Source organism: Rana temporaria, chromosome 11, assembly GCF_905171775.1.
Source record: "Rana temporaria chromosome 11, aRanTem1.1, whole genome shotgun sequence".
Lineage (NCBI taxonomy): Eukaryota > Metazoa > Chordata > Amphibia > Anura > Ranidae > Rana > Rana temporaria.
Genome location: NC_053499.1, coordinates 119,982,391 through 120,005,383, shown reverse-complemented (window position 1 = coordinate 120,005,383; position 22,993 = coordinate 119,982,391). Strand labels below are relative to the sequence as shown.

Below are 22,993 nucleotides of genomic sequence, written 5' to 3'. Positions count from 1 at the left end.
TAACAAGCGAGGCGCACTTCTTTTCCCCAGATCCTATAAACTTAGATTGACAGTTGACACTTTATAAACAAGGAAGTGAAAATTGTAGTACAATTGTAAGTACATTGAGATAAAATGGAAGTATTACCTTGGCTTGTTGCGTTAGCTACTTTCTACAAAACCTTGCTGGCTCGATCTGCACGGATGTTTGCATGAGGACTGTAAGACAGAAAAGAAAAAAAAAGTCTAAATAAACTCAAGAATTCTTGTGATAACAGTGACAAGATTGACATTGTGCATATATTTAGGGAAATACTTTCATGCTAGGGTATACAATGAAATCCTCAAATATTCTGCATAAACACACACAGACACACATACAGAAGGGTGTGGTCTTTTATAAAACGTGGATATCCATAAAAGCCATGTGATATTAAACAAACCTCCCTGTGTAAATATTATACAATTGAAGACAGCGTCTCCCTCTCCCATGACTCTGGCCACAGATCAACCAACCATGAGACCCATATTAACTAGACACTAGAGCTCTGTATCAAGACAACCTGAATCTGCCCTCCCCTAAATCCTGAAACAAATGGATTAAAATGCTTGATGCGCACAAGCTTGTCACCAGTTTAAACCTGGAGAGTGAAAAGATAAAAAAAGTGCACACCCTGGGGCTGTTAGAAGCATTAACTGCTAATTTATCTCATGGGGATCTGGGTAAAACAATTTGAACTTACCCGATCCTCTGCTTCCCGCGGGCTAAACCGCGCTGCTAGACTGGTTCCTGCAGCTTCTCCCCCCCCCTAGGCTCCAGCGGTCTTATGCCCTGTACACACAAGCGGAATTTCCATCGGAAAAAAGCTGGATGCTTTTGAACTTTCGAGCGTTAAGAGCGCGGTGACGTACAACACTACGAGGAGGCAAGAAAAATAAGTTTAATGCTTCTGAGCATGGGTCGAATTGTTTTCGAGCATGCATGTTTTTTTTCCCGTCGGAATTGCATACAGATGGAAAAATTGGAAAAAATCTGAAAAATTGAGAACCTGCTCTCAAACTTTTGCTGGCGAAAATTCCAACAGCAAAAGTCTGATGGGGCCTACACACGGTCGGAATTCTGATGAAAAGCTCACATCAGACTTTTGCTGACGGAAAGTCTGCTCGTGTGTATGGGGCATAAGGACCTCTGAGGTCTTTAAGATGGGTAGTTTTGAACTGGATGTGAGGATGTCGAGGGATAACCCACTTTCCAGAGTACTGCTATGAGGCAGAGGATCTGGTAAATAAAAGTGCTTTTCCTGTCTCCTAGATAGGAACAATTAGTTAACCCTTGCAATGTGTGGGATCAACCCCACTGCAAGGGAGGATTTTTACCTTTCCTGGAGTTGAACCTTATACGAAACCAACCAAGTTGCAGAAATAGGTAGTTATCACCTGCTTTAACAATTGGCATTTGGGATGTATACCATTCCACTGTGTGTCACTGTATTTCTCAGAAGAAACAATACAAAGAGCTGGAAACCCAAGTAGAGGTGCATCAGGATGTTGATGGTAGGGTGACCACATTTCCAAACTACCATTCAGCGACACCCTCCCTTCCCAAAAATCAACGTGTGCTGTAACGAATCACAGCACAGTGATTGGACACAAGAGGCGGGATTTATGATTTCTCCAATCACAAGCAGGGGGCAGGGATTGTGCTTCTCCAGGCATTCCCGGCCAGGACAAGTACTGTCAGTGAGTAAAGCGGTGATGTGGCAGCCTTTTTTGGGGGCAATCCGGGGCACGTGGTCACCCTAGTTGATGGCCAAATCACACCGTCTAAAGCCTCAATCTACTCTCCAATTTAAAGCCTTTACTCTCCAGTTTAAAGCAAGCAAGCTGGTTACACTGGTAAAAATAAAATGTATTTCTTACTAGTACAGAAAGAACTATGCAAAATAGTTTGAGATATTTTTCTAGCATTGGTTAGATGGCCTTAACGTGTATTATCCCCCAAAACTCCAATTACCCTTTTAGAATTTGCCTCAACATTAGTTATTTCGTTTTTTATTGTCTTCCCGTAGAAAGAACCACTCATTACTTTTTTTTCTGCATCAAAAATGCACGGAAAGTAGATTATATGGTTCAAATTGCATAGTCCACACCAGTGCGATCAGTTTCAGGACATTTCAGTTCCAGAGAAAAAATGACATGCTGCATTGTCCTGCAATGGACTGTACTGGAAATTAGCAAAAAAAGCATCAGAAACACACCAGACCCCAGTGCAGTGAAAAAAAAAACAGCCTTTATAATAATAATAATAAAAAAAGCATTGGAATGCATCCGGAAATACATGAAAATCCCACTAGAAAGCATTAACACGCATGCAGAATTGGATCCGGAATGGATCTGGAGTAGAGCTGCACGATTAATCGTAAGAAAATAGTTAAATGTGAAAATCAGATCTGTTCTTTCACATTAGCAAGCATGTAAGGTCAGCAGGTTTGCTGTGGCTTTTAAAATTTAACATGTAAACAGTCCGTCAGATTTACATATACTGTATTTAACCACATAAGCTCCATTTTGTGTTGAAAATATTTTTAAATAAATACATTTTTGAAAATCATGCAAGAATCGTGATCTTCATTTTATACAAAAGAATCGCGATTCTCATTTTTCCCAGAATCGTTCAGCTCTAATCTGGAGTGCGTTTATTGTAGTGTTAACCAGCCCTAAGGCCTTTCCTATACATCATGGGGGACTGACATTACTGCTGTCCAGCCCTCCTTCACCTCACAGTGAAAATCCTTCCCAAAACTCGGCATCCCCTGATCCCTCCCTCTAGTCCAATCTTCCCACTGTCCTGTCAAATACAATCAAGTAGAACAGAAAGGCATTTTCTCAGTCAGTATGATTGCAAACAACTACTGGTGAGCATATATCCAATTTTAAGTTGCCTAACAAATTTTGAAGCTTGAAAACCACTACTTGGTGTAACGTTTTGAAAACAGAGCTTGAAGAGGCCATTGTACAGGGATGTACCATTACAATACAGCCAGGCCTCGTACACACGACCGAGTTTCTCGGCAAAAACCAGCAAGAAACTTGCTGGGAGATATTTTTTTGCCGAGGAAACCGGTCGTGTGTACATTTTCGTCGAGGAAACGGTCGAGAAACTCAACGAGCCAAAAAGAGAGCAAGTTCTCTATTTCCTTGACGGGAATGGAGAAAATTGGCTTGTCGAGTTTCTCGACGGCTTCACAAGGAACTCAACGAGCAAAACGATGTGTTTCGCCCGTCGAGTTCCTCGGTCGTGTGTACGAGGCTTCATGGTGCCTGCTAGAATTTGTTTCTGTTGCATCACTGAAAAGACTAACTCGTTCAAGTCGATTATATATGCAGATCAGTAGGACAAACATATGAAACTTTGCATTCAGGTCCACTCTTTTTTTCCTTAAGCTTCCTAAGATGGAGGGTTGCACAGCTCATTCTGATGACCTCAATCTCCCAAAAGGCAATTAGGGGCAGCGGGCAGACTAGGCTGCTTGTGGCCATCTAGTGTTGGAAATTCTCCTAGATTTGTCTTTACAACATAAAACTTTTCTGCATAGTCTAATATAGGCCCATCTATGAAAATGTAAAGATTTTGAACTTTATGCCTCGTACACACGGCCGGATTTTCCGAGAAAAAAAGTCAGACAGGCTTTTTTTCTAGGAAAGTCTGGCTGTGTGTAGCCTCCATCTGACTTTTTTTTTGGAAGTCCGACAGACCTTAGATAGAGAACCTGTTCTCTTTCTTTCCGTCAGACTTCTGACGGACTCACGGCGGACTTTTGCACGGTCAAAAGTCCGACCGTGTGTACAAAGCATTAGGCTTACTTTAAATTGTAATTACTGATATAAACATTAACATAAAACCCAGTTCTCACAAATTTGTCAATGTTCTTGGATAATTTGGCTATCCATCACAAAGGTAGAAACAGGAGCCATCATCTCAGAGGGTAAGCCCATGTTGGGCCAAATGAAATGATTGGAAGCCTGCCTAAAAATCAATATAGCATACTGCTGTTGCCATTAGCCACCCCAATAGTCTATTCTGTTCAAGATAATCCTTTAGTGGTCATTCTGTCTTACCAAATCTGATGGCAATTCAAGAAATGCCAATCAAACACCAGAGCAGCACTGTGGCTTTTTAAGTTAACACTTGTGAAAGGCAGCACTAGGGTCCCCATTTTAAATCACGAGCAGGACACTATCTGCATCGTATATCTCCCCGTGCTTTACAGGGTTTCCCCCCACATTCCAATACAATGTGGCAGGTTTCCCGGCTCCTATCCAAATTGGCCTTAGGGTGTGTTTGTATATGCATGCAAGATAGGAACCTTGAGGGCAGGAGCTGATGGTAATGTATAGTATGTAAATAATGGTCAGTGCTATATATGTAATAAATAACAAAAATAGAGTTATCAGCTTAACCATTTAAAAAGAAAAAAGAAAAAATGTTCCACCAAATATGAGCGGTCAGCACTGGATTCTTGTACAGATTCCATACTTCTGTTATTCCTGCTTGGGGATTATAGGCAGAAAGACCGGAAAAACATTTTACAGACTATAAGGATCACTGCTTCTCCCCTAATGAGGGACAGATGCGGACTCTAGTCACAAGTAATTATACTAAAAGCCTTCTAAGATATCATGACACTTCAAGGCTGACTGGAATGTGTCATTTATAGAGTCAAAGATTGCTTACCACATCATATATAAGAATACCATGGACCAATAGATCATATAAAAGCATAATGGGAAATAGACTTTCTGTTATGCCTTGTACATACGATCGGAATTTCCGATGAAAAAAGTCAGACGAAATGTTTTCATCGGATATTCCAACCGTGTGTGTGCCCCATCGGATTTTTTCCATCGGAAATTCCGACGGACTTAGAAAGAGAACATGTTCCCTTTTTTCTGCTGAAAATTTTTTTCTATCGCAAATTCCGATCGTCTGTGTGGAACTCCGACGGAGAAAAAAAACACGCATGCTCAGAATCAAGTCGACGCATGCTCGGAAGCATTGAACTTCATTTTTCTCGGCTCGTCGTAGTGTTGTACGTCACCGTGTTTAGGACGGTCGGAATTTGGTGTGACCGCGTGTATGCAAGACAGCTTGAACGGAATTCCGTCAGAAAAATCAGTCAGAGTTTATCCCAACGGAAATTCCGATCATGTGTACAGGGCATTAGAAGAACTTCAGCAGCTTAGTGGATTTATTTCATAGCATCTTACTAGCACCGGTGCACCAAATGACTTCTAAATGAAGTACATGTAACAATAGGATTTCCAACAACGTATACAAATGGCATAAAGCTGGTAATGCTAGGAAATTGGTATCGTAAGGTTTTACACACAGGATTTTTCTTAACCATAAAAACACCTATTGAATACAATTTGCCCTAACTGTAGGATGTGTGTGATCTTTTTCTGTAGAATCCAAAAAAACTTTGTCTCAACTACAGGCATAAACTCTGTTGCTCCATTGTACTTGAAAATCTTCCTACGAAGCATGTCTATACAGCACCCGAAGTATAGCATCCACCCAATTTAATCACTGTTCTCATAAACCAGGTAGTCTACCAAGTGTGGATCAATCTCAGGGTTTTCAAGTATACAGACAAAATATTGTTTAATGACAAAATGGGACAGTCTTTCATTGCACAACCAACCGATATATTGTGTAAAGTAAAAAAAAAACCAGTAAAACCTTGGTTTGAGAGTAACTTGGTTTGAGAGTAACTTGGTTTGAGAGCGTTTTGCAAGACAAGCTAATTTTTTTTAATACATTTTGACTTGATATACAAGCGGTGTCTTGATATAAGAGTAGTGTCATGTAACAACTGAGTATAAAATAGAAGAGAGGTGCTTCTTAGGCCCCGTACACACGACCGAGTTTCTCGGCAGAATTCAGCCAGAAACTCGATCGGAGCTGAATTCTGCCGAGAAACTCGGCGTGTGTACACTTTCGGCCGAGGAAGCCGACGAGTTCCTCGTCGAGCCAAATAGAGAACATGTTCTCTATTTCCTCGTTGTTCAATGAGGAAAGTTGGCTCTCCGAGAACCTCGGTGGCTTCACACAGAACTCGACGAGCAAAACGATGAGTTTTGCCCATCGAGTTCCTCGGACGTGTGTACGGGGCCTAAGTGTAGCAATATAAAGATTATATTTAATGAAGGTACAACATTTAGAAACTCACATGGTTGATGATTAAAACAGACACATCTGAGTGTGCAGGCATCCAGGGTAAAGCTGTACACATAGACCAGGGGTGTCAAACTCAATTTCATCGTGGGCCGCATCAGCATTATGATTGCCCTTTAAAAGGGCCGGTTGTATCTGTAAGATTAGATGTCCAGCCCATCCCCTTCCCTTTACATTAGATGTGAAGAGTCACCCCACCATCAGAAGTTGAGTCCCCCACTCTCCCTTACATCACAGTGCACCCCATTTCCTTATGCTGCTGCTGGGAAGAAGCTGGATGCATTGCTTGAAATCAAAAAAGTAAGGGTCTGGAGTAGGACCAGAGGAAAGCTCCAGCCCGGAGCTTTCCTTCAGCTGCAGGAGAGGTGCGAGGGCCACATGAAATGGCCTTGAGGGCCGGATTCGGCCCGCGGGCCTTGTGTTTGACACCAGTGACATAGACCATTCTCCTCACCGCTATTGATGTCGTCCCTTCCACGAGCGGTTAAAGCCTCACTTTCAGATCGCTCTACTGCAGAGTAGTCTTCCCAGTCACGAGTGCAGACTGATAGCGGTGAGGGGGATGATCTATGCGGATCGCTTTCCCCCAGATGCCTGCATACTTAGATGTGCCTCTTTTAATCATCAACCATGTGAGTTGCTAAATGTTGTACCTTCATTAAATGTAACCATATTGCTAAACTTAGGCTGCATTCACACCTGAACGCGGCGTATGTTACTGCGATTTGCCACAACAAATTACGGTGTTTTGTCCCGCGATTTGCCGCGACAAAACGCGGCGTTTTTAAGCCCAACATACGCCGGAGGGGTGATTAACATTGTTGGCTATGCCGATCGCCGAAAGCCGCCTGAAAAAAAGGTCCGGGACTTGTTTTGAGCTTCAGGCGTACGGCGTTTCGGCGTTCGGCGTGGAGATGTGAACCATCTCCATAGCCGACAATGTTAAATCACCCCTCCAGCGTATTGCAGGCTGCAATAGCGTCTCGCTACAGGCGACAATACGCCTAGGTGTGAATGGAGCCTTAGAGTGCCTCTCCTCTATTTTATACTCTGTAGCTCCTGTTGGCGTTTGCTTCTAATCCCCTTGCGGAGGCTTCCATTTGTGGATGGACATTTTATGGTTACACAACTTATCACATTGCCATAATCTTTTTATATGGACTATAAACTGAAGGACTTATCTTTTTATGGGAACATTTATGGGAAAATTCACTTTGATATACAAGTGCTTTGGATTACAAGCATGCTTTCGGAACCAATTATGCTCACAATCCAAGGTTTACCTGTATTGGCATCTGGAGACAAGTTCCAAAACCCGGGTCTTTAACTAACTGACCAAAATAAAATAAAAATTGTAAACTGTATACATGATTAATGATAATAAATTGTGCTTCGTAAAATAAGTACATTTCTTTGTCAACTGTTTCCATCTTCCCATTTTTGTTGCAACCCATAAATGTTGTGTATCCACGGATACAAAAGCTTGTGCAATACTTCCCTAAACTACAGATAGGAAAAAATGAAATCTGACTTCTGAGTGGACTGGATTAAGGAGGGGCTGTCATGCAAGGATGTGTGCAGAGAAAAGGGGGTGTGTAAAAGGGGCGAGGGAATGAGAAAAAAAAAAAAAAAAAGTGTTTGGCAGGAACTCCACAGCAACTTAAAAAAAATATGGGGTTATTAAAAAAGGGAGAAGATCGAGTTTAGAAACAAAGCAAGATTGTTGTGTTCTGAGAACAGAAGAGCTTTGAGGTGCAGGAATGCAGGGAGGCCATGCAGAGACATGTAAAGGAGATTGTGTGATCTAGAAGAGCTGGTTTATCCATGTATAATGCCACATATACCTCTCCGATTACACACAGAGGAGGGAGAGGAGACAATCTGCCCTAAAACACATTTACAACATCTGCAGCTGAAAAACGTCCTTCCTCTCACTTTAATAGAAGGAAAATATTTCCCGGATTAGGAATCCCTATTTAGATCTTCTTTCTTGGAATTAAAAATTGCCAAACCCTCAACGGTCTTAAATCATGCTTTCAAGAAACCAATTTTTTGGGGGGAAATAAAAACGTGGTTACCATGGCATTAGTTTTGCCTGCTTGCGGTGTGAGCAGTTTTTTCTTTGTGTATATATTTTGGGCCGGATCCACGTCGTGCCGCGCATTTTTACGTCCGGCATAGCGTATCTCAGATACACTACGCCACCGTAACTTACAGCGTATATTTCCCGTATCCACAAAGAAGTTGCGGCGTAGTGTAAATGTGTCGGCGTAAGGGCGCGCAATTCAAATCACTAAGTTGTGGGCGTGTTTTATGCCAATACGTCTTGACCCGACGTAAATAAAAAAAATTCTGAACGGCGCATGCGCCGTCCGTGGGGGTATCCCAGTGCGCATGCTCCAAATTAACCCGCAACATGCCAATGCTTTCGACGTGAACGTAATTCTACGCAAAGCCCTATTCGCAAACGTTTTACGCAAACGATGTACACAACGGAAAATTTGACGCTGGCCCGACGTCCATACTTAACATTGCGTACGCCTCATAGAGCAGGGGTAACGTTACGCCAAAAAAAAGCCTTACGGAAACTACGTAAAAAAATGCGCCGGTTGGACGTACGTTTGTGGATTGGCGTATCTAGCTAATTTGCATACTCGACGCGGAAATCGACGGAAGCGCCACCTAGCGGCCAGCGGAAATATGCACCTTAAGATCCGACGGCGTACTAAGACATACGCCAGTCGGATCTAGCCCAGCTTCAGGCGTATCTTGTTTTGTGGATACAAAACAAAGATATGCCGGAGCAACCTAGAAGTTACGCGGCGTAGTCAATAAATACGCCAGCGTAACTGCTTTGTGGATCTGGCCCTTTGTGTTTTTTGAACTGGAACTGTCTTTAAAACCTGGTCAGTGGTAAATCATGAGCACAGAAACGATCTCCAATATATTAAAGTGATCATAAAGGCTTTTATTTTTATAATATAACAAACATGTAATACTTCACAACACAAGCAGATTGGGCGCCAAAAGACTGTCTCCCCATTATAGCGTCATAATGAAATGAGTTACTATTAGGCACAAAAAGAGCAGGGTGCCAACAAAGGGCCAGATTCTCGTAGGCGCGCGTAACTTTGTGCGGGCGTAACGTATCTGATTTACGTTACGCCTCCGCAACTTAGACGGGCAAGTGCAGTATTCTCAAAGCACTTGCTCCGTAAGTTGCGGCGGCGTAGCGTAAATCGGCCGGCGTAAGCCCGCCTAATTCAAATTGTGAAGAGGTGGGCGTGTGGTATGTAAATTATCCATGACCCGACGTGATTGACGTTTTTCACTTACGGCGCCGTCCGTGGAATATCCCAGTGTGCTTTGCGTCAAAGTACGCTGCAAGGACGTATTGGTTTCGACGTGTACGTAAATGACGTCCAGCCCCATTCACGGACGACTTCCGCAAACGACGTAAAAATTTCAAATTTTGTCGCGGGAACGACGGCCATACTTAACATTGGTGCGCCGCACTTACGCCACCGTATAGCAGGGGTAACATTACGCTGGGAAAAGCCTAACGTAAACGGCGTAACTTTACTTTACTTTACGGCCGGGCGTACATTCTGGAATTTGCGTATCTAGCTGATTTACATATTTCGACGTGTAAATCAGCGCACACGCCCCTAGCGGCCAGCGTAAATATGCAGTTACGATCCGACGGCGTAAGAGACTTACGCCTGTCGGATCTAATAGATATCTATGCGTAACTGATTCTAAGAATCAGGCGCATAGATACGACCGGCCGGACGCAGAGATACGACGGCGTATCTAGAGACACGCCGTCGTATCTTCTCTAAGAATCTGACCCAAAGTGTCCCCAGGGATAGTTAGGAAAGAAATTCTACACAACCAAACCACTGCCAGGCACTCAGGCTATAATGAACCAGAATGTAAACTGTCCATGGGCCATATGTGTGGGGCTAATGATAGTGATGATTGGAAGTCCAGAGCCCAGAAACATAAGTAGCTGGGAAGTCAAATAAAACAGCAGCACTAAAAACAGCAAGAAGCCTGAGCTGAATGTGGAACAGCATTACTAGAGGTGGATCCGATCCCGTCCTGCAGCAGGACAATAAGGGGAAACATGTGTATAACAGGAGAGCTGGATGGAGGGCAGACCCTGTATGAGACAGCTGCCTGCCGCGGCCGAACAGCGGGGAAGCTGAACAAACAGGAAGTGAAGTCGGTTGCCAGGACTACATTTTTCGGGACACACATGTGACCTTAGAAGCATTTTAGGTAGCATATCTATATCAGTTTACTACAACAAGATCTTGTTCTGCATATACAGGTTCCCATCAGACCTAGATCTAGGGGGGGTGCTGTGCCCCCCCATGTTTTAGATGTGCCCCATCCAGGTCTCAGAATACATCCACTGATCCATAAGCCAGTCTGATGCAGTCTTGATGAAAGGAGGCACACTGATGGGGACAATCCATGTATGGGTGCACTGATGGGGACACCTATTGCACGCTGATGCAAACACCTGATGTAAAGGAGCACTATGATGTGGATAATTTATCATATGTAAGGGAAACTCTGATGGGGGCATCAGATTTAAAGAGGGCACTCGGATGGGAACCCTGATATAAGGGAGCACTCAATTGGGAACCCTAATGTAAGGGAGCACTCGAATGGGAACCCTGATGTAAGGGTGCACTCGAATGGGAACCCTGATGTAAGGGTGCACTCGAATGGGAACCCTGATGTAAGGGTGCACTCGAATGGGAACCCTGATGTAAGGGAGCACTTGAATGGGAACCCTGATGTAAGGGTGCACTCGAATGGGAACCCTGATGTAAGGGAGCACTCGAATGGGAACCCTGATGTAAGGGAGCACTCAAATGGGAACCCTGATGTAAGGGAGCACTCGAATGGGGACCCTGATGTAAGGGAGCACTCGAATGGGAACCCTGATGTAAGGGAGCACTCGAATGGGAACCCTGATGTAAGGGAGCACTCGAATGGGAACCCTGATGTAAGGGAGCACTCGAATGGGGACCCTGATGTAAAGGGGGCACAGGTTCTGTTTAATCACCCTAATTTAATGACAGACTACTACATATTAGTGTTTCCCAGGTTGTGACACTGTGTGACAGACTGTCAGTGACACAGTGTTGACATTATATTATAACCCCCTGACTAATTTATTTTACTGCACCCCCAGATGAGATAGACTAGATCCGGTCCTGGTTTTTATATCTATAAAATATTATTTTGATGTTAAAATCTAGTTTCTAGAGTAGCCTCTCTCAGCCAAGGCTCGTCCTGAGGTTATTGAATTCTTGAGCTGTGTACAGTGTTGACTTGATCTCGCACCAACACTGACCAACAATACAAGGGTGCAATTCTCCACAGACTACCAATGTAAGGAAAGGGTCACTAAATCTTACACTCTTCGCATTTAACTTCATATCATTAGTTATTTAAAGATTATTAGTAAAAATAATTGTTGTATATAGCAGGTGGTGTTAAAAAAATATTTGCTGTGTACACCACATTTTTTAATCACTGAAACTTTCTCAACAGAGAAGGGCTCTCAGAACCTGAAAATCATTTCATGGATTGCTTTTTTGTAAAAAGGTTAAAAAAGGGCTTTTATAGAGCATGCACCAGAGTAAACAAAACAAAAAAGACCAGTTTTTAGAGTGATCTTCCAAAGAAACCTACAGGAACATAGATGATCATGCCCAGAACGTCCTAAGCAGAATTAACATCAGGTTCCCAGGCAAGGCAATGCAGCAGCGCCAACCATAACGTTTCCATTCTAAAAAACTGACTACTTTTGAAAACACTGGGGTAGATTCAGGTACCGCTGTGCACTTCTTACGAAGGCGCAGCGTACCGTTTTTACCCTGCGCCTCCGCAAATTATCTGCGCTACGCTTCATTCACGAAGCAGTAGCTCAGTAATTTGCGTGGGCGCTCCGTAAAAATGGCCCGCGTAAGGGCGCGTAATTTAAATGATCCCGTAGGGGGCGTGGATCATTTAAATTAGGCGCGTTCCCGCGCCGAACGTAGTGCGCATGCTCCGTCGGGAAACTTTCCCGACGTGCATTGCGGCAAATGACGTCGCAAGGACGTCATTTGCTTCAAAGTGAACGTAAATGGCGTCCAGCGCCATTCACGATTCACTTACGCAAACGACGTAAAATTTAAAATTTGCGACGCGGGAACGACGGGTATACGTAGCATTGGCTGCCCCTGCTAATAGCAGGAGCAGCCTGAGGCCTCGTACACACGGCCGAGGAACTCGACGTGCCAAACACATCGAGTTCCTCGGCCAGTTCTCTATTTCCTCGGAGAGCTCCCATAGAACAACGAGGAAATAGAGAACATGTTCTCTATTTCCTCGCCGAGGTCCTCGTCGGCTTCCTCGGCCGAAAGTGTACACACGGCCGGGTTTCTCGGCAGAATTCAGCCAGAAACTCGGTCGGAAGCTGAATTCTGCCGAGGAAACTGGTCGTGTGTATGGGGCCTCACGCGGAACCCGACGAACGGAAACAACGTAAACTGCGTACGCAGGGCTCGCGTAGGGTTGTGAATCGGCGTTAGTATGCAATTTGCATACTATACGCTGACCACTACGAGAACGCCACCTAGCGGCCATCGTAAGAATGCAGCCTACGATACGACGGCATAAGAGCCTTATGCCAGTCATATCTTAGGCTGCAGTCGGCGTAACAAGCTTTCTGAATACAGAAAAGTCGTAACTAAGCAATTGCGCTGCGTATCTATGGTTACGCAGACGCAATTGCTACCTGAATCTACCCCACTGTAAATAAGTAAAAATATTGGTTTAGCACAATATCAGTATGAAAAAGTATTCACACTTTCTTACAGCATAAACATGAATGTGTTTAAATTCTATTGTCCTTGAAATGTGCTTATAAGCAATTCTACAGACCACCACCCACACCATTTTAGAACTAGAGCTGCCGTGACCAGTAATCTACTTGGCTGGTAACCTTACCGTGCCCATCAATCCTCTGCTTAGCCTATCTCCCTCCTCCTTTCTGTTTTAAAGTACTGCCTTATTGTGTTACATAATTAAAACCATGTATACTGCATTTTGTTTTATACACATTTTTTGTTGCTTATATATATGAAATTGGCAATTGCAGGTCAATGTAATAGACAGAAATTGCCCTTGCAGTCCACAGTTTTTGAAATTCTGCCAACTGGCTGTAGCAGTGTACATTATGTTTACTTTTTTGATAAGCCTTGGTAATTGCACACAGAATTGCCAAACTTCACTAATCCAATTTGCCAAAGAAATGCAAACACCATCCACACAGCAACACACTGTACGGTTATCTGCACTTATTCTCCCCATAATGCAAGGGGCCATATCAGGGGCGGACTGACAACTCATGGGGCCCCCTGGGCAATAGGAGATTATGGGGGCCCCTGGGCAATAGGAGATTATGGAGCCACACAGTATACACACACATACAGTAAACATACACAGTATACACACACATACAGTATGCACACACACAATACACACACACACACTGAAAAGCTATAATCTTGGGATTTAAAAAAATCCACCGATTTTAACATACTTCTCCTGGTTTTACTGAGGCTGGCAACTCTGATGGGGCCCCCTAGTGGCATAGGGCCCTCGGGTAGTGCCCGAGAGCCCGAATGGTCAGTCCGCCCCTGGGTCATATGATCAATGGCATAGAAAGTCTATTTAAAGGACGCACACACCTGTTCAGCCTGCATCAGTCTACAAGCAGATGTTGCTGGCTTTAGGAAGCGATAGGTAAACAATTAAGATGAAAAACTAAAACAGGCATGACAGTGATGGAAGAAATGTGAATGAGGCTACTAGCAGGCAATATTTTTGTTCATCTGGGACAGAAGTGGTTGGAAATATTAAGTAAATACATGGAGTAAGAAGGGTCACAAGAGCCATGTGACACAATTGCCTCGTTTCCACTGAGCGGATCGGTTCGGTACGGTTCGGTTCGGTACGCTATTTTGGGTGTTTCCATTATGAAAGCGTGCCATAAAAGCGAACCGTACCGGACCATTCTGGGTCCTGCTTCAGATGTGGGGCCATAGAAATGGAAAGGTTCCATTAGGGCGGACCTACAAATACATCTCACTGATTGGTGGATGCGCTAGGCATTTTTTCTAAATCCTGTATGGTCCCGACGTTCCGATTTGCAGTGGAAACACTCACGAGAATAGACCGGTCCATTCTAAACCGTTCCAAACATACTGACCCGAACCGTTACGTTCAGTGGAAACAAGGCAAATGTGACCAGATCCTGTTGAGGAAAAGGCTGAAAACAAATCAGCGGATGTAGGATCTACCGGTATATTATGTCCTTACATTAATCTAGACTAGTTCTTTACCAATATGTACCTATTTATGTTTCCTGTTTGGATGTAAGGGGTCCTGGCTGTCGCTCCCTTCCTGCTCACCTTGGTGCCTGCCCTATACGTTTATGCCACACTCATAGCCTAAGGTTTGGACCACTCAATTACTATTATTATTATTTTTTTGTAAAATTGTTTAATATTATAAGATATTAAATTGTTCTTGTTTGTTGAGTCACCAGTGCAATCCTCCTCTATATGACATGAAGAAGCATTCAAGAACCTCATTGAGTTATGAGGACTGATTTCCACTTTGATAAGTGCGATTAGCAATTTACTCAAGTACAATTGATGTAATTGGTAGATAAAACGCAGTGGGCGGTTGCCATTGTGTACAGACATTGATTTTATGACCTATAAAATAGGTCTTCATGTCTTTATGAAATCTTTGTAATAAAATGCTGTGTATGATTTTACATTGTACCATGCATGCTCTTTAATGTGCCAGTAAACTCCGATTTTTTTTTTCTATAGTTTTGGTGAACGAGCTGGAAACGAGTAACCCGGTATTTTTACAGAAACACTTCACTGTTAAGGAGTTTTAAAATCAAATAAAATGCTTCTTCGGGCTTGCTGGTTTTATGCTGAATTTCATAATGTGTCCTATTCAAACTTTCAAACTGCAATAAACGTTCATAAAAACCAACAGTGTGATTAAAATGCCATAAGTATGACTTTGCACTTTCCGACGACTACGTTTTTATTCATGCATAGACAAGTGGAAAATGGTTGGCATAATAAAATGTCTGCCAAAGCTAAAACGCATCATGATCCAATCTATAAAAAGTGCCTTCATGATTACCCAACAGGCTAGGCAAAAAATGTATATTGTACAGTTTGTCAGATCTGTGTTGGTTACACGCAGATTGTTTTTCAGGTTTAATCTGCCAGATCACCAAAATTTACAGCACAGTTGAGGGCAGTTTTGGGTTACAATTTCAGTGGCTCGTCTCGGTAGACCCTCATACTATACAGCTGTTAGCTGAATTAAAAAGAAAAAAAAAGTGGGCGTGGGCAGCTTTAGATATAAACCACCACGAATAAAGCCTACTAGTGCATGCATGCAGGCAAAAAAGAGTAATAAAGTACTGTGTGCACTAGAAATCCAGATCGTTGACTTTTTACTAGGGCTGTTACTGATCAAAATTTGTGTGTTCGATTAATCGAGTTTTTTAATCGATTAATCGACTAATTTCGATTAATTATAACGCACATACAGATCTAACTACTTTTAGCTGATCTCCTTGCAGGCTGATTCCCAGTGCAGCTACCAACCACTGGAAAAATGGATAGCAGGATACAAAAAACACACAAAGGCAGCGCTCGATGGGAATAGCATTACAACTTTTATAGTCTTCAAGTAGGTAACAAAATAAATATTGCACTGGAGATAAAATCGATGTAGCTACATAAACTGTAAAAATGGTGCGGGTAATACCAAACGGTAGCAAAAGCAGTCATAAAAACATGTAGCCAAGTATGATACTGGTATAAAAATGTGTACAACGATGCCACTGCTGAATCCAGATGAGGAGAGGTTAACATCAGTCCGTTGGCATGTAGATGTCCCGTGAAGGGAACTATCGCAACTCCCAGTGGATGGTTGTAGAATCCCAGGTTGATAGAGGGAAGTGTAACAGCCCTTGTGTGTGGCGGATAGTAAGGTCCCGCCGGCATGCAGATATGAAGGCACAGTAAAGGAGCACTTCAGATGGACACGGCAAGCCCCGCCGGTGTCCGTGACGTCATCGGATTTCCAACGGAACTCCCTGAAGGCTTGGAAGCCGGCAGAGAGGTGAGTACCAATCAAAATAATTTTGATCGATCAAAAAAATGTAAGATTAATCGATGATTTAATAGTTGATTTCCACAGCCCTACTTTTTACATCTGATTCTCTAGGCTGATAAAGCAAAGATGCAATTGTGTAAAAGATCGTATATTTGTAAACGAAGAATCCCAAACATTTATAAGACACCACTCGAAACCTAAATCTCTTAACGTGAAATGCATGTTTGCACCTATGGGATAAGAAGCATGGTCCCATCTTATTTCAGGAGGAAAACAATAGCTCTGCCAAGGGACATCGCGGTAGATCTACATTTCTTATTGTAAATTAACAGTGTTAGGGCCAGATTCTCAGAGACTTACGTCGGCGTATCAGTAGATACACCGTCGTAAGTCCGAATCTGCGCCGTCGTAAATGTAAGCGTATTCTGGAAACCAGATACGCTTAAATTAGGCTAAGATACGAGCGGCGTAAGTCTCCTACGCCGTCGTATCTTAGGGTGCATATTTACGCTGGCCGCTAGGTGGCGCTTCCGTTGAGTTTGGCGTAGAATATACAAATGACTAGATACGCCGATTCACGAACATACGTGCGCCCATCGCAATTAGTTACGCCATTTACGTTAGAGATACGCCGGCGTAAAGATAAAGCTGGTCTCTAGGTGGCGCATCCCAAGCAAAGTATGGACGTCGGAACAAGCGTATCTTTTTACGTCGTTTGCGTAAGTCGTACGCGAATAGGGCTGTGCGTAAATTACGTTCACGTCACAGGCATTGAGCCGACGTATTTTTGGGCGTAAATACGACGTGATACTGAGCATGCGCGCATGCGCCGTTCGTTCGGCCATGCATCTACATAGGGTCAAGCCTTATTTAAATACAACACGCCCCCTACAGCCTACTTTGAATTACGCGCGCTTACGCCGGCCCATTTAGGCTACGCCGCCATAACTTAGGAAGCAAGGGCCAGATTCACAAAAGAGATACGACGGCGTATCTCCTGATACGCCGTCGTATCTCTGTTTCTAACTATGCGACTGATTCATAGAATCAGTTACGCATTGATAGGCAGAAGATCCGACAGGTGTAATGGACTTACACTGTCGGATCTTAGGATGCAGTACCGCGGCCGCCGCTGGGGGGAGTTCGCGTCGTAAACCAGCGTCGGGTATGCAAATTAGGAGTTACGGCGATCCACAAAGCTTTTTCCCGTCGTTACGTCGTCGCGAGTGTTAGATTTCCGTCGCAAAGATAGTGCACCTTTAACATTGTGTAAAAGTACTCCACCATGTTAAAGTATGCCTGTCTTTCCCGCGTCGCTTTTGAATTATTTTAAAAATTTTGAATTTTCCCGGCGTAACTCTTTTTTCACGTCGCGATTCACAAAACGTCGGCGTGTCGTAATTTCGCGCAAAGCACGTCGGGAAATTTGCAACGGGAGCATGCGCAGTACGTCCGGCGCGGGAGCGCGCCTAATTTAAATGGTATCCGCCCCATTTGAATTGGGCCGCCTTGCGCCGGACCTGTTTACGATACACCGCCGCAAATTTCCAGGTAAGTGCTTTGTGGATCGGGCACTAAATCGGAAAAATTGCGGCGGTGTAACGTAAACCGGTTACGTAAAATTGCGCCCGCTCTACGTGAATATGGCTTCAAGTGCTTTGTGAATACAGCACTTGCCTCTCTAAGTTGCGGCGGCGTAGCGTAAAAACGGTACGCTCCGCCCGCGCAACGTAGATCGCCCGTACCTGAATCTAGGCCAATGTGTTCTTATTATTTCTTATTCTTGGAATTAACACAAATAAAAACTTCACTCTACAAATCTACCACTAGGCGGGTATTTAAAGGGGTATAATGGATGGCGACTAGATAAAAGGATCTTTAGTAGAGTGGATTGTGTAACGGCCTCTCTCTGAATGTCGTAGCTGGATTCCAGGTAATGTGAGAGGTGGAATACTCCATGGAATGTTTTGACGCTATTTTCATCTTTGTCACATGTGTCAGGGCACAGGGGCAACTGGGATCATGTGTCTACAAGACATTCAAGGGACATCAAGTCATACACGTCGTCCTATTCAGGCAGCTCAGCCCTGTCTAGAGGGGTTTTTCTTTTTCTGAATTTGTCATTGAGAAATGTATGCTATACTACACAGCACTTCATGCCTCAAATCTTCAGAATCCCACACTTTTCATTTAAAAAGATAACAAGCTCCAAATTCTTGTTTTATTTTTATGTTTGGGCCATCATTTTTTTTTGGCTTAGTTTAGAAAACAGTCCCAATCCAGGAATGGGTGGAACAACGGGCATACCAAAAGCAACTGCACTATTAATTACTTTTTGATGGGTAATGTCGGAATCTACACTACTTGCCCAGAGCCTTTCCATTCATCCATTGAGATGAACGTAGCCTGTGTTTCAGCATACAGGCAGCGTAGAGCAATCAAATAGGCCTGCAAGCTACAGCTCATCGTCTGAAAGAAGCCTTAGTCATACGCAGTAGAGGATCACTCGCAGCCACTCCCAAATATTAATCATGGCCATACATTTCTCTTGCAGCTGCTGTTTAACAGCCTGGCAGCAAGTACATATGTGTATTCCTGAGACTTCACTAGTATGAATGCCCTTTCTTTTCTTTTTTTTCTTATACAGGAATAAACTGGCACCGAAGAGATAATGGTGGCCAGAAAAGTTCAAAGGGGACAATAAAATTGTTTTTCACCAGTTTTTAATGTCTCATAAAAGTAGAGATTGTGAAAATTAATGCCTAGTACACACGATCATTTTTCCCGTCGGGAAAACTGCCGTGTTTTCCTTTGGCCGGGAAAACCGGCCGGTTTAAAAAATGAGAACATTCGCTGTGTTTTTTTCCCGCAGTTTTCCTATGGGAGCATACACACGGCCGGTTTTCCCGACCAAAGTTCTCCTGGCAGTTTTTCTGTCGGGAAAACCGGTCGTGAGTACAGGGGAAAAGGGACCAAGCCGGTTCTTGGTTTTCCCGGCGGCTTTTGACCGTCAGGAAAACCGATCGTGTGTACTAGGCATAAGGCCAAGTTTACATAGGGGTGACATTTTAAAGCAGCTTTTAACATGTAAAAAAACACAACTATGGCACTAATGAGTAAACTAGTTGCACAGGGATTTAAGCCGTGATGAGCTTTATGTTAAGCTTTATTATAAGCTTTTTACCTTAAATGCACTATAAGATATTTTATTTTATTTTTTATAGGGCTTCTTCTTTAAGCACCACAGGCGCATTTACTACGTGTGTACAGCACGCTTGTGGCTCGTTTCGATAGAAGAGAACGGAGGTGGTTGCAAAGCATCAACACCTGATAAACTCTCCAAGTTTCTTCCTTGCGGTGACACAACCCTAATGTTGCTGTGTGTACACTTTTATCTGTTCCCCCGTTTTAAGAAAGGAAGTTGTAAAAATATTATGACCCAACTGATAGTAGGTATTTCTACTGCCGACCACCCTCCATCCAACCTGCCCTGTACCACGGGTACTCAGGAACGCAACACTTCATAATTAGCTAGTAGTATGCGATGCATAATAGCTCACTGTGCCTTTGTCTTGCAGGTTTGTTTTTTTCCCTTTGTATGCTGTAAAAAACCTCGTTGATCCTGCCTGTTCCTGTGTTCCCATGCATGCTGACCATGGTACTCATGGCTACTGAGCCATGATACCGTGGTCAGGTTATGTGCCTCCATCAGCTCGCATTCTCTCCCTTTCCCCCTCCCTGCCTGTCAGCTCCTGTGTGTGAGCCGCATATCCCCTCATCTCCAGACGCTATTCAATGTGGCAGTAAAGTTAGTATTCTTAATTACTGGCAGCCCCTCTGTTATAACTAGATATACAACTCAGTGTATTTTTTTTTATTATTATAGACCAAAATACCTTAATCCACATTGCCGATGTGCGTTCACATCAGACATCAGAGGGAGATCTCAGTCCCTCTCACTGTATTCCTTAGGTTGGGGAAGGAGAGCTGTGGGCGCTCACATGACCACACATCGGCAATGTGGATTAAGGTATTTATGATTAGAATAAAAAAAGAAAACACATACGCAGTTATACATCTTGTTAGAACAGAGGGGCTGCCAGTAATTGAGAACACGGATTTCACCACTTTAAGTCTAATGCATTTAGTAGCTCTGTAAGGTGTGAAGGAGACTTTTGAACAAGTCGAAACTGTGATATTCTATCCTAAGCACTGCAAAACATTATCTAGGTTATCCAGGTTATATAGACTGCAACTGTGACAGTGCTAGGCCCCGGAGGGGCACTTCTCACCTTGATGTTCTGAGCCAGGTGAACCACATTCCTCCGCTACTGCTAGAGGAGTGGTGCATTGGCAGCTTAGAGCGATTCTCATCCTAGAGCAAAGTCCCAACCCCACCCCTTTCACCAGGGTATATTGATGGCAAGCTGGGGCATGTACGCCCAAAATGCAAAGCCATGCAAGCAGTTCAGAAGTTACACCAACAAAAAAAACAAAGAAGCCTTAATGATACCACTAATTAAGGCTAAATATTATACACATAATTACAGTGGCAATGTAATGACAGTGTCTGGGGATGTTGAACGCTCCTGTTCGGATAGTTGCAAAATATCTTACAGGTCTAACAAACCATAAAATAAACTTCTATGATTACATCGGAGAAGGATTTCTTTCGGATGTGAATATTCTATTGCACTCTGTTCAATAGATCTTAGAAGAAGTATGTGGTGGCTGCAGGTGGTCACCTCTGGAGGGGTCCCCTGGGCAGGGACAAGATGCCTCGTCAAACTATAGATGAGCATTTTTTTACCATTACACTTCAGGAACAGTTACATATCTCGGTGAAATCTTCTCTGGGATAACAATGCAATTGCAATACCCATAACACCACAAGTTCATTTTTTTTAATACAGGCATGAAACTTAAAAAAAAAAAAAAAATTCTAGCATGCCATCCAGCATACTAGCGCGATCTACAGTACGCCTTTATTTTATTTTTTGGCGCTGTACTTACAGTTTCCTGCCGTAGTGAAGTTTCAGACTCCCCGCGGGGAATGGGCGTTCCTATGCAGAGGGAAGATGATTGACGGCCGGCTATGGCGCGTCACGCTTCCTGAAGATAGCCGAAATAGGACTTGCCTCTTCACGGCGCCTGCGCAGTCAGCTCTGATGTCTGTGCGCAGGTGCCGTATAGCGCCGTGAAGAGGCAAGTCCTATTTCGGCTATCTTCGGGAAGCGTGACGCGCCATAGCCGGCCGTCAATTATCTTCCCTCTGCATAGGAACGCCCATTCCCCGCGGGGAGTCTGAAACTTCACTACGGCAGTAAACTGTAAGTACGGCGCCAAAAAATAAAAGAAAGGAATACTGTAGCTCGCGCTAGTATGCTTGATGGCATGCTAGAAATGTGTTTTTAGGGTGAAACACTGCTTTAAATCTGAATGTTGGAATAAGGATATATTGTATAAATAAGAGGCATGCGTATGCTGAATTGAATCTTGGTGTGTATTGTGTATTCCAGAATCCAGATCTGTGCATTAATCCAACGTTAAACTTTCCTTTTGTGCAGGGGGTTCCTGTAATGAAGACGGGCTGGTTTTGTATCCATCCCCTCCTCTAGCTTTCTACAGGAAGTCTATAGTGGGTGGTGCCTGTTGGGTCTCTCCCACGGGTTTGCTCTCTGCACAGCCTATGTACAGCACCGTGATGATGTCACCTCTAAAATGGTACGAATTAGGTTTGCCAACGTAACTGAAGCACACAAAGTAAATCTATATCCTTTGCAGCTATTATGTGATATATTCAAGATGAACATTTTTCTGCTTGGAGTTAAAGCGGAGGTTCACCCTAATTTTCAAGTAAACGTTAAACACACGGGCTGAGTGTCTATATTGAAAGTTTGCCGTTTAAAAAAATTAAAATCAATTCCATACCTTGTTTCTCTGAGCTAAACCAGTTCAATGCTTCCAAGCATGCATCGACTTGATTCTGAGCATGCGTGGATTTTTAACCGATGGTCGTGCCTACTAACGATCAGTTTTGTCCTATTGGTTAGGAATCCATCGTTTAATTTTAAAACAAGTTGCCTTTTTTTTAACCGATGGTTCACTAAACGATGGCGCCCACACACGATCGGTTTTGACCGATGAAAACGGTCCATCAGACCATTCTCATTGGTTTAACCGATCGTGTGTACGCAGCATTACTTTCTCTAACCACAATTTAAAAAGTCTTGCATTTAGATACACTTTAAAGTGGGTTGCCTTCCCCTGGAAAAAAAATAAACTGCCAGGGATTTCAAGGATTTACTGGATCAACATTTGTCTTTACATCTATCTATCTATCTATCTATCTATCTATCTATCTATCTATCTATCTATCTATCTATCTATCTATCTATCTATCTATCGCTATAGATATATAGATCTATATATATATATATATTTCCTTCAAATTAGTTTAAAAGCCAAATGTGGTTCTCCTAGATTAATCGCTAGAATTCTTTTGAACAAGAACCCTTAGTATCATCTTACCTGCTTAACAATATCTTT

General features: G+C 43.2%; 1 protein-coding gene across 14 annotated transcripts in view; it reads right to left on the bottom strand.

Moving 5' to 3' along the window:
* Positions 1-22,993, bottom strand: part of AHNAK (AHNAK nucleoprotein) — a 98,502-nt gene that overhangs the window by 36,068 nt on the left and 39,441 nt on the right. For all 14 annotated transcript variants that reach the window (XM_040328953.1, XM_040328952.1, XM_040328965.1 and 11 more), the window contains one exon: positions 128-198. The gene's annotated coding sequence lies outside the window, so the exon portion shown is untranslated. The remainder of the gene's footprint in view (positions 1-127; positions 199-22,993) is intronic.